The sequence below is a fragment of the Hylobates moloch genome, unplaced genomic scaffold, assembly GCF_009828535.3.
Source record: "Hylobates moloch isolate HMO894 unplaced genomic scaffold, HMol_V3 SCAFFOLD_6, whole genome shotgun sequence".
NCBI lineage: Eukaryota > Metazoa > Chordata > Mammalia > Primates > Hylobatidae > Hylobates > Hylobates moloch.
The window spans coordinates 30,776,925-30,787,751 of record NW_026652281.1 but is presented as its reverse complement, the minus strand read 5'-3'; the positions used below and the strand labels follow the sequence as shown (position 1 = coordinate 30,787,751).

General features: G+C 40.2%; 1 pseudogene; it reads right to left on the bottom strand.

Annotated features, from left to right (window-relative positions):
• Positions 1–3,900: 3,900 nt before the first annotated feature.
• On the bottom strand, positions 3,901–4,492 carry LOC116470345 (ribosomal protein uL30-like; annotated as a pseudogene).
• Positions 4,493–10,827: the final 6,335 nt, after the last annotated feature.

The window sequence follows — 10,827 nt, the reverse complement described above, 5'->3', positions numbered from 1 at the left end:
GGATGAAGAGGAATCACTGGCGTTATGCCAATATTTATTGATAGTTAGAAAAGGGGTCATCCTGAGAGGGTACTGGTGTTATGCCATTATTTATTGATAGTTAGAAAAGGGGTCATCCTGAGAGGGTACTGATAAGATTTGCCCAAATCTTATGTCAAATTGTAATTGTCATGCCAAAATCTCATGTCAAATTATAACTCCCAGTGTTGGAGGAGGGGGTCTGCTGGGAGGTGATTGGATCATGGGGTGGATTTCCCCCTTGATGTTCTTGTGATAGTGAGTTCTCAAGAGATCTGGCTGTTTAAAGGCACTTTCCCCTTCTCTCTATTCCTCCTGTTCCAGCCATGTAGGACATGTCTACTTTCCCTTCCCCTTCCATCATGATTGTAAGTTTCCTGAGACCTCCACAGCCATGATTCCTGTACAGCCTGTGGAACCATGAGTCAATTAAACCTCTTTTCCTTACAAATTACCCAGTTTCAGATATTCTCTTATAACAGTGTGAGAATAGACTAATACATGTACTGAGGGGAGAGTCTGTTCCAAACAAAGGAGGAAAACCAGAAGAATAGGGCATCAGAACTATTAGAGGAGATTGAAGAGGCGGAGGATCATGGTGGACGGGAGGCAGGATTAGATTGCAGCTCCGACTCGGATGGACAGAGCCACATGTGGAGGCTTGCATCATGAATTTTTGTTCCAGAATGACTGCAGGAATATATCATGATACCTGAGAGGACCGCCTGAGGGAAGCGGATTGCTCCTGCAGGACGCAGGAGACACGCCAAATACTGTGAGTGCCCAAACTGGAAGTGGGAAAGGGAGATCATCCTTCCCTGAACACAAACCCACACTGGGGAAACTGAAGGTCTAGATTAAGGGAGAAGATTCTGACCTTACCTGGGGCTGAGTCAACTTAGAAAGCTGAGTGCAATACAGAGGTAGAGGAAGCAGCGGGAAAAGCCTTGGGAGCTCGCTGGGTCCACTCAGCAACTCATTTTTGCCTGGTCTCACCGGGGTCCTCCAGGAAGGCAACTAGAGGTGCTGAGAAAAGACCACACAGAGAAGGAAACCTCCAACTAAACTTTGTAACAATTTGAACTGATAGAGAAGCCTCCTGGCCAGAACTCAGGAGATAGTGTGAATTCCGTGTGCAGACACCATAGATGGAGAAAGAAGGAAAGCCATACTTGATTTTGCTGCTGGGAGGTGGGTAGTCTGGGGCAAGTTCTCAGTCCTGCTCGCCCACTGCCTGGAAACAGACTCAGTGCTGTTGCCGGGAGCATGGTGAAAGTGAGACCAGCCCTTTGGTTTGCAAGAGAGCTAAGTGAGGCCGACTTTCCCCCAGTTCCCTGACAACCTGCATAATGGAGACAGTCATAATCCTCCTAGGAATGTAACTCCATTGACCTGGGAACCTCACCCCCAACCCCCACAGCAGCCATAGCAAAACTCGCCCAAGGAGAGTCCGAGCTCAGACATGCCTAGCCCTGCCCCCACCTAATGGTCCTTTGCTACCCACCCTGGTAACAAAGGGTATATACTCTTGCAAGTTGTAGGGCCCTGCCCACCACCTGTTCCTCCTCTTATAACCACAGCTGATGCTCTCTGGAAAGCCCCACTTCCTGGCAGGAGGCCAACCAGCACAAAAATCATGCATTAAACCACCAAAGGTAAGAACCTTCACAGAGTCCATTTCACTCCCCTGCCACCTCCACCAGAACAAGTGCTGGTATCCACGGCTGAGAGACCCATAGATGGTTCATATCACAAGACTCTTGGCAGAAAACCCCCAATACCAGCCTGGACCTTGATAGACTTGCTGGGTGGCTAGATCCAGAAGAGAGATAACAGTCACTTCAGCTCAGCTCTCAGGAAGCCACATCCGTAGGAAAAGGGTGAGAGTACTGTATCAACGGAACACCCTGTGGGGCAAAAGAATCTGAACAACAGCCTTCATCCCTAGACTTTCCCTCTGACAGAGCCTACACAAATGAAAAGAAACACGAAAACCTACTCTGGTAATATGACTAAACAAGGTTCTTTAACCACGCTACCCGCCCCCCAAAAAAATCACACTATCTCACCAGCAATGGAGCCAAACCAAAAAGAAATCCCCGATTTACCTGAAAAAGTATTCAGGAGGTCAATTATTAAGCTAATTAGCGAGGCACCAGAGAAAGGTGAAGCCCAAAGTAAGGAAATACAAAAAGAATGATAGAAGTGAAGGGAGAAATATTCAAGGAAATAGATAGCATAAAATATAAATGAAAACTTCAGGAAACAATGGACACACTTATAAACACGCAAAATGCTCTGGAAAGTCTCAGCAATAGAAGTGAACAAGTAGAAGAAAGAAATTCAGTACTGGCACACAAGGTCTTTGAATTAGCCCAACCCAACAAAAACAAAAAAGAATAAGAAATGTGAACCACGCCTCAAAGAAGTCTGGGATTATGTTAAATGACCAAACCAACTCCATTCTATTTCCTGTTTTTGCAGAAGAAACCACTCCTGATTTTTTATTTCATGGATGTTTTAAGATTTTACCATGTTTTAAGAATACCAGTATGTTTATCGGTACAAACATATTTTTTGTATGTTTTTGAAAGTTTTTAAAGTGTCCTTCTGTATTCCATTTTTGAAAATTATGTATCTTGATAGATATAACAGCAATTCATTTGTAATTACTGAATAGTATGCTATTGACTGAATATAGCCTGATTTATTTATCTGCTGATACATAAGTTGCTCCTGATTTTTGTATTTTATTTTCTTTTTTAAATGAATCTTACTGATATTTTTATATTTTAAAGGTTTTCTTACAATCAGTTTCTATTAATCTCTAATATAGCTGTGCTTTCTACTTTGTTCCATTTAGTTATCTTTATTTTTCCACTCTTCCACTTTTTTATTTTTATTTTTATTTTTGCAGTGACAAATGAACATTTGTTTTTATGCCATTTTCCTGTGTGCATTTCAAGTCTTTTTCAAAACAAGGTCCCAGGAAACTCCAGATTCATTTACGTCCCTGGGCTTGGTCAACTGCTGCAGGAGTCTTAGAGAGCCTTGTACAAATGCTAGAGTTGCTTATTTACCAACATTAAACCCTGGGATAGACAATGCAGCAAAGCAGGACTCCTTCCTCCATGGAATGTGCTGATTTCAGATGCGGCGGCAGCCAGTATAGAAAACGCTGGAATGTTGCCTTGGAACTGGACTGTGATGAGAGGTGCTTGCCATGAACATAAGCTACTGTTCTGTACTGTACTGTTCTGTTCTGTTCTGTTCTTTTCCGGAGTATCGCTCTTGTTGCCCAGGATGGAGTGCAATGGGGCAATCTCGGCTTACTGCAACCTCCGCCTCCTGGGTTCAAGCAATTCTCCTGCCTTAGCCTCCTGAGTAGCTGGGGTTACAGGCATGTGCCACCATGCCCAGCTAATTTTTGTATTTTTAGCAGAGGCAGGGTTTCTTCAAGGTCAGGCTGGTCTTGAACTCCCGACCTCAGGTGCTCCGCCCACCTCAGCCTCCCAAAGTTCTGGGATTACAGGCATGAGCCACTGCGCCTGGCCAGCTACTGTACTGTCTTTGACCCTTCCTTTCCAGTTTTCGAAGATAAAGCAGTAAATAATCTTCTCCGAATATACTTGATAAAAATTCCCCCCCCCCCCCCCGGAAACAAAAACACATGCTTCCATTTAATTAATAAAAATTTACTGCAGTTTGGCACCTGGGTTCAGCTGGCGGATGAGCTGACTGATGTGTTCACCCCGATAGCCAGGTGTGCCCATCTCCTTGAGGAAGCCCACTCTATTTTTGGTAGCATGAAGGGCCATTGAGAGGTGGAAAGGGTACAAGAACCATGAAATCTCCTGGAAATGCTTTCCTGGGAAGGCAATTTCATGAATGAGGTCTTCCAATCAAATGACACCAAACTTCCCCAGGTGTTCCTCAATCACTGTGTTGTCTGTCAGAGGGATGGTCTTATTATTGACCTTGGCTTGTCTACATTTCAAAACGAGTTACCAGACAGACTTCAGATTTGGAAATCCCCAGGTCACATAAGGTTCCAATATTCGCAGCATTTTTAGGTTCTGTGTGGTGGGGATGGGTGGTGGGATGACTTTTACAAAGACACCACTAAAAATTTTCTTTAGGTGAAGTCTTGCAATGGTTCTCTGCACCAGTAAACTCATGCCATCAATTCTTTCGATGCATGCAACAAAGGTCAAGGAATGTTTATCTGGCAATTCCAAAGCATGAGATTTCACTTCTAGTCATCTGAGATGCACCTTGTCACGTTTCTGTTGCTGGGAATCATGTAGGAATAATTCTAGTCGCTTAAACCTGAGCCATTTTTCTTTCCTCTGCTCCTTCTTTGCCAAAAGTGTCTGCTTTGCCTGGGTGGATTTGCGGGCTTGATAAGCTTTCCTCTTTTTTTCGGGAGATTTTCTGGAACCAAAGGGATTTTTATTTGCTCTTGCTCCGCCATCTTTTTAGTGTTGCAGCTACTGATCCGCTCTTCCAGTTTATTTTCTGTGTCCTTTTTGAGTTATGTGAAACCTATTCTTTGCTCAATATGCAAATAATAGTATTTTATTGTAATATAAACTTCTCAGACCATAAAATTCTTCAAATTAATGTTTTATTTGCATCTCAGCGTTTTACATGTAATATTTCTTTTTGCTTTTAAATATTTTCTAATTTTCACTAAAATTTCTATGTATGTATGTCCATAGCTGTTTAGAAGTATGCTTCTAAATTTTCAAATGAATGTGTTTCCTTTTACCATTGTTACTGATATCTGACTCAGTACAGAAAATATGGTTTAATACAGAATTTATTTTATTTATAAGGGAACCTTAAAACATTTGCTTTGAAGAGACAGAAAGAGTGATAGGCTTGGTTTATTAAAGATAACATATTTATAATGAATGAAGGGCTCTTTTTCCATAAATGAAAAACTTGAGAATGGTAAGATACTAATGAAGGAAGCAGGAAAGCATGAGAGGGAAATTGGGTGGTCTGATTTCCCTGAGCTGTGGAGAGGTGATGGATCCCCCAGATTTTGTTGAGTGGTCTTAGAAGGGAGTAGGGGAACCTCCTTCATTGTAACAAGAGAATGAAGAAAAATGTGTGTTACTGTAGGAAACTTCGTTGGTTGAGAATTTACAGAATTGATCACCATTTTCTGAAAAATATAAAGCAAAACTGTCTAGTAAAGCAGATGGCAGGGATTAGTAGGAAGTTTGAGAAAACAAAAAAATATGAAATTTTTCCTTAGAAAATAGATAGCAAAATAGGAAACTATGAGAAGTCTGTTAGACAGTTAGCTCTAGTAGCTAAAATGGGTCTCCATTAGCGATCTCTATGTTAGCTCAGAATAAACTATAAGCAACTTTCCACAGACACTCATCTAAAAGTGTTGTTGAAAACTGGGAGTAACTGTCCTCAAATCCCTAATCCAAATTATATACAGTCCATTGTTTCCATTTCCAGGTCCTTGGGGGCCCATCCTTAATGCTCCACTCCATGCCGCCTGGCACCAGAACAATTTATATCTTTTCTTTAAAGACAGAATTTCATTCTGGAAATGCTCAGCAGGTCTTGCTTAGTAGACTCTAGTTATATAAATTCAGAAATATTTAAGGCATTCCAAGATTTAATTTAGGATTCAAACTTTTTATTTAGCGTGCACATTACACAGGTCTCAGTTTTGTAACTAAGTGCTCTTTCTACTTTAAAATCATTCTTGGCTTCAGTGCTGCCCCCAAATATCAGATTTATTTGTGTTCACGCCACCGTTTAGATCCCAAACACTCCTCAAATTTGTGAATTTGTAATTCCTTTTTCCTGCTTTTGTCTATGTGTACACACACACACACACACACACACACACACACACACACACACGCTCTGCCAATTGAAACAGTATCCACTCACAAAACATGTGACAAATAATCTCCCAGTTGAAGTCTGAGATCCTTGATTACCATAGACACTTATGAATAATCAAACTGTACAATATTTTATTACAGAAGGTCTCAAATGGTTTGCCTATTTTATCCATATTGATTGTTTTCTTCTAGTGATCTCAAAGTAGGTGATTAAAAACCTAAGGTATACATTGTTGGTGATATTTTGTATGCTCTTCTGGAAAAAAGGTGACCAACAGTCCAGGACTGAGTTTTTCCCAGAATTAAGGGGTTCCCAAGATGTGAGATTGTCAGTTTTTTTTTTTTTTTTTTTTTTTTTGAGACGGAGTCTCGCTCTGTCACCCAGGCTGGAGTGCAGTGGCGCAATCTCGGCTCACTGCAAGCTCCGCCTCCCGGGTTCACGCCATTCTCCTGCCTCAGCCTCTCCGAGTAGCTGGGACTACAGGCGCCCGCCACCACGCCCGGCTAATTTTTTGTATTTTTTTAGTAGAGACGGGGTTTCACCGTGGTCTCGATCTCCTGGCCTCGTGATCCTCCCGCCTCGGCCTCCCAAAGTGCTGGGATTATATCAGTTTTAAAAATGGAATAATCCTGGGAAAATTGAGACAATTGTTTATCCTATCTGAAAGCCAAACTAGATTCAAAGTTTGGGTTATCTAGATTTCTAGCCAGAATTCAATGTTTCAAACAGTTTGTCATTATTTAATTTTTTACTTATATTCATAAATATGGTAGTTCCTCTAGTGTGTTCTGTCTTACAAGTTAGTCTCACAAGTTTTGTAAAACATGCATTTTAAATGAGGTATATTTAAAAAAATGTAAGAAGCTAGCTTGGAGAAGTAATACTTCCTCCATAAAACTCCATTTGCGTTTATGTATACGAACATTTACAGAGAATGACATCTTAAAAAGTCTGGAAATAATTTGACGTTACAGGCCATGAAACTTTGTGCTTTAGGTCTAAAATAAAATGTCAAAATACCTCACCAGGTTTTTCAGACACAAAATAAAACAGGACAAATGTATGATTTGGGGGAATTTGAGATGAAGGATATTATCTGAATAATACAAGCAGAGAACAAAAGTAAAATTTTTTAATTAAAGTTTTTTCACACAATTATGTTAATTTCTTTGGTTTGGACTTTAATAATACTTTAATAATGCACTACATTAGAATATCGCACAGGTGATTGTGGAAATAAGTATTTTACTGTAAGGTTTCAGGGGCATATTCTAATGTATTAAAATGGTCTCAACTTCTTTGTCTAATATCCCACATTTGATGTTACAGGAGGAGTAAGTGCAAATTTTGATGGAACACAAAGGAGCAAGTGAGAAAGTAGGCATTTTCCATAAAGTAAAGGAGCAAATTTTTAGCACGAGGTACCAATTTTTGAAAACCTAAAGAATAGGAGAGGGGACATATTTACAGGTAAATAGTCAAATCTACTTGGTGATTTTGGTCCGAGTAGAATGGAAAAAAAAACAATTTGCACAGAATGTAGTCTAACTTCTATTACACACGTATGTTTCTGGACACTGTGGCCTAGTTAGAAAATATTTTGCAGACATGGAAATGCATATATATCACTGAGAGATGGGGATAAACTTTTAGAAATAAACCATCAATGATATTTTAAAACATCTTTGTTTTCCCACATGGTAATTAAAGCAAAGAGTTACTACGGTTCCTAGAAAGAAGGAGAGGATGGTATCGCTATGTTTTCCTGAGAATACAATCTGTGTGGACATGGTCTGAAGATTTCCCAAAGGGGATTCATGACTTTTGAGAAGAAAGTCTAAACAAAATTACTCTCCTTTGATACAGGAGAATGAAGGAAGGTGAGAAGATCACTTACTTAGCATGTGCACAAAGACTGTACAATCAGAGGAGTGGTTTCTTGATAATGACAGGCTCCTGTGACAAGGCCTTCAAAGCACATCAAGGGGTTGATTGAGCTGCTGGAGCAGGCAGGCATATGGAGTGGTGGTTAGCTTTCTTTGTAAAAGAACAATGGAAACTGGTGTCACCAGGTGACTTATCTAATTTTCACCTGTTTCCCCAGGTGGGAGTGAAAGAATGGAGGGGGGCGGGTGGGTAGAGGTAGAGTCAGCAGCAACTGCCTTGCTCTTCTCTCCCTCCCTCATCTATCCCTGTTTTGTCTGACAGAGGGCAGATTATGGCAGCTGAAGGAGTTAGAGGGACCCATGTTTTATAATAGACCTTCCCTGCTCTGTGGATTTGTCCACAAAGTTAATATGATTTATGCTGGATGGTCAGTTTAATTTGTGCTTTTAAATATGGATCAAGGACTTCATAGATTCCTTCCTGTAATCAACATTTACGGAGCACTTCATCAGAGCCTGGCACTGTGCTAAGTGGATTTTTGTAAAAACTGAAGATAGAAGGATTTTGAAATAGGTTTCATTCTATTTTGTCCATTTAGACTTTACCAGTAGCCACTAATTCTGACAGTAAAGGGCAAGAAAAACAGAACGTTCCTCTCCTCTCCCTAACGGCCCCCCCATTTCCCATGATGTATGTTTGACATTTTCATGATTATTAAAGTTTGAATAATTAAATATTTGGGGTTTTGTGCATATTTCCCCCTTTACCTGCTAATTTTTAATGAGTAGTCAAATTAAGACATGATGGGGCAAGGGCTATGTTGCGGGAAGTTTCTGTATTATTTAAAACTGAATTATTCTGTTTCTAAATATGGAGGACCTCACAACATGGAGGCTGTTTTATCTAAATCTAGAGAGTACTTCTGGAAGTTTCTTGAAAGCCCAATTTTTCTTCATTTTTCGTATTAATTTGTTTATAACACTGCCAAATACATTGATTTATCCTCTTACATACTGTCAAAGCAGCCCAGCTCTGATGTTGAACATGGGCCTTTTCAGGTAATCCATCATAAAATGGTTCAACAATGCCAAGTTTCTTTAAACCCCTTTCTGAATGTGTTTTCTTACTCAAAAGCAACTGCTTTGTGGAGTGACCCCTGCACCTGGTGTGTCAAGATTCAATAACTAATTGAATACACAGTGATTTCGGTTCTCCACCTGAGACAGCACTGATAATGAAATGGAGACCTATCTCAGACAGCAGAACCTATAAATTAGCTTAGTAGTCCATCAATCTAAGCCCTGTCAAAAAAAAAAAACTATAGAAAGAGAAAAAAAGAATAACTGTTAGAAAATTATACCCTTCCACATTTGTATCCAACAAGCAAATAATCATCAGCACATTGAATCTGTGTTAGGAAGGGGAATAAATATAGCCTTCTATTAAAATCCTTAGCACATAGGAAGAAATGAAAGCATTTATTTGGGCTGAACACATTTTATTTAACAATGAAGGTCTAAATCCCAATTTAATCTTCACTGTCATGAGTACTCCCTATTTTTATATATAATAGGTACTATTGTACAAAATACATGCTCCTTACAGTATAAGGGTGAGGCAATCTAACAAATCTGATGCTTCAGGTGAGTTCCCAGAGACACAGGCTCTGAAATAAAGTTTAGTATGCATAAAGTTTATTAGGAAATGTCCCAGGAAGGGAATGAAGGTGGATCATGTGGAGGAAGAAGCTGGGCTCCAATGCAGGAATACCAAAACCTCAGCCTCCTTCCTGAGGAGCCTGATGCTTGGATTTCCCCTCCAAGTTGCCCAGATTTGGGATCAGACTAATCCACTTGAACAGTCCTTCTATGAAGGCTGCTCCAAGGCGGCACCATGACATTGGCCGTGGAGTCTCTGAGTGGGCTTGGGCATCGAAGGCTTAGCTGAGAGCACTTTCTACACTGTAGGCAACAATCTTGGGACTCCTGGAAAGGGGGCCTGAACACAGCACAGTGTTCACTACATCAGGTAAGTGACAGCTGTCACAAGCTAGGGTAAGCATCCAGACAGATTCAGGAATAAAAAAAAAGAGTTTGGGAGAAATCTAGGTAGTTAACTGTTGTATTTCTTCCCAGAATAAGTGCTACTGAAACCCCTTGAACGTGAATGTCCCACTGTTAATTTCCTGATTTTTTTTTTATTCTTTAGGCATTCTTTGGTAAGATGAAATAGTGTGACTCTACATAGGCATATCATAAATTTCACCTGAGAGTTTAACAAACAGAGAGGTTTTTAATAACATCCTCCAGAGTAGAATGTACGTAAGCTCAGAAAATGGTCAGTCACAGGTGTCATCACCTTCCCAGGGTTGTTTGTTGTTGTTGTTCATGGAATATTCTGGAAAGAAATAGGTAAGCTGCTACAGACCACACAGGTTGGTTTTGTGGACTGAATTCTGTCCCTTGCCGAAATCCATATGTTGAAGCCTAATCCCCAAAATGACTGTATTTGAAGATAGGGCCATTATGGAGGTAATTAAGTTTAAATGATGTCAAAAAGGTGATGCCTTAATCCAATAGAACTGGCCTCTAAGAGGATGAGCTACCACAGTTTTCGTTCCTTCTACATGAGCACGGAGGAAGGCAGGCCACATGAGGATACAGTGAAGACATTTATTAACAAACCATGAGGAGGACCCTCACCAGAAACTGAGTTGGTCAACACATCAAGCATGGACTTCTAGCCTCCAGAGCTATGAGAAAATATTTCTGTTGTTTAAGCCAGACTATCTGTGTTATTTTGTTATGGCAGCCCAAGCAGACTAATATAGCTGGTTACATGGTTAGCAAATGTAGGGACCATCAGTGTAATCTCTTTGCACTACATAAAACTGGAGATAATGAATAAAGAAAGACAACTTGTATGTAAAAACAAGTTACAGGAGTTTGAATAGTTGACATAAATTAGTTGACATGAAATAGTTGACTATTACAAGCATAGGCAACTGTGCTTTAGAAGAAAATTGTATTACAGGATGCAAAA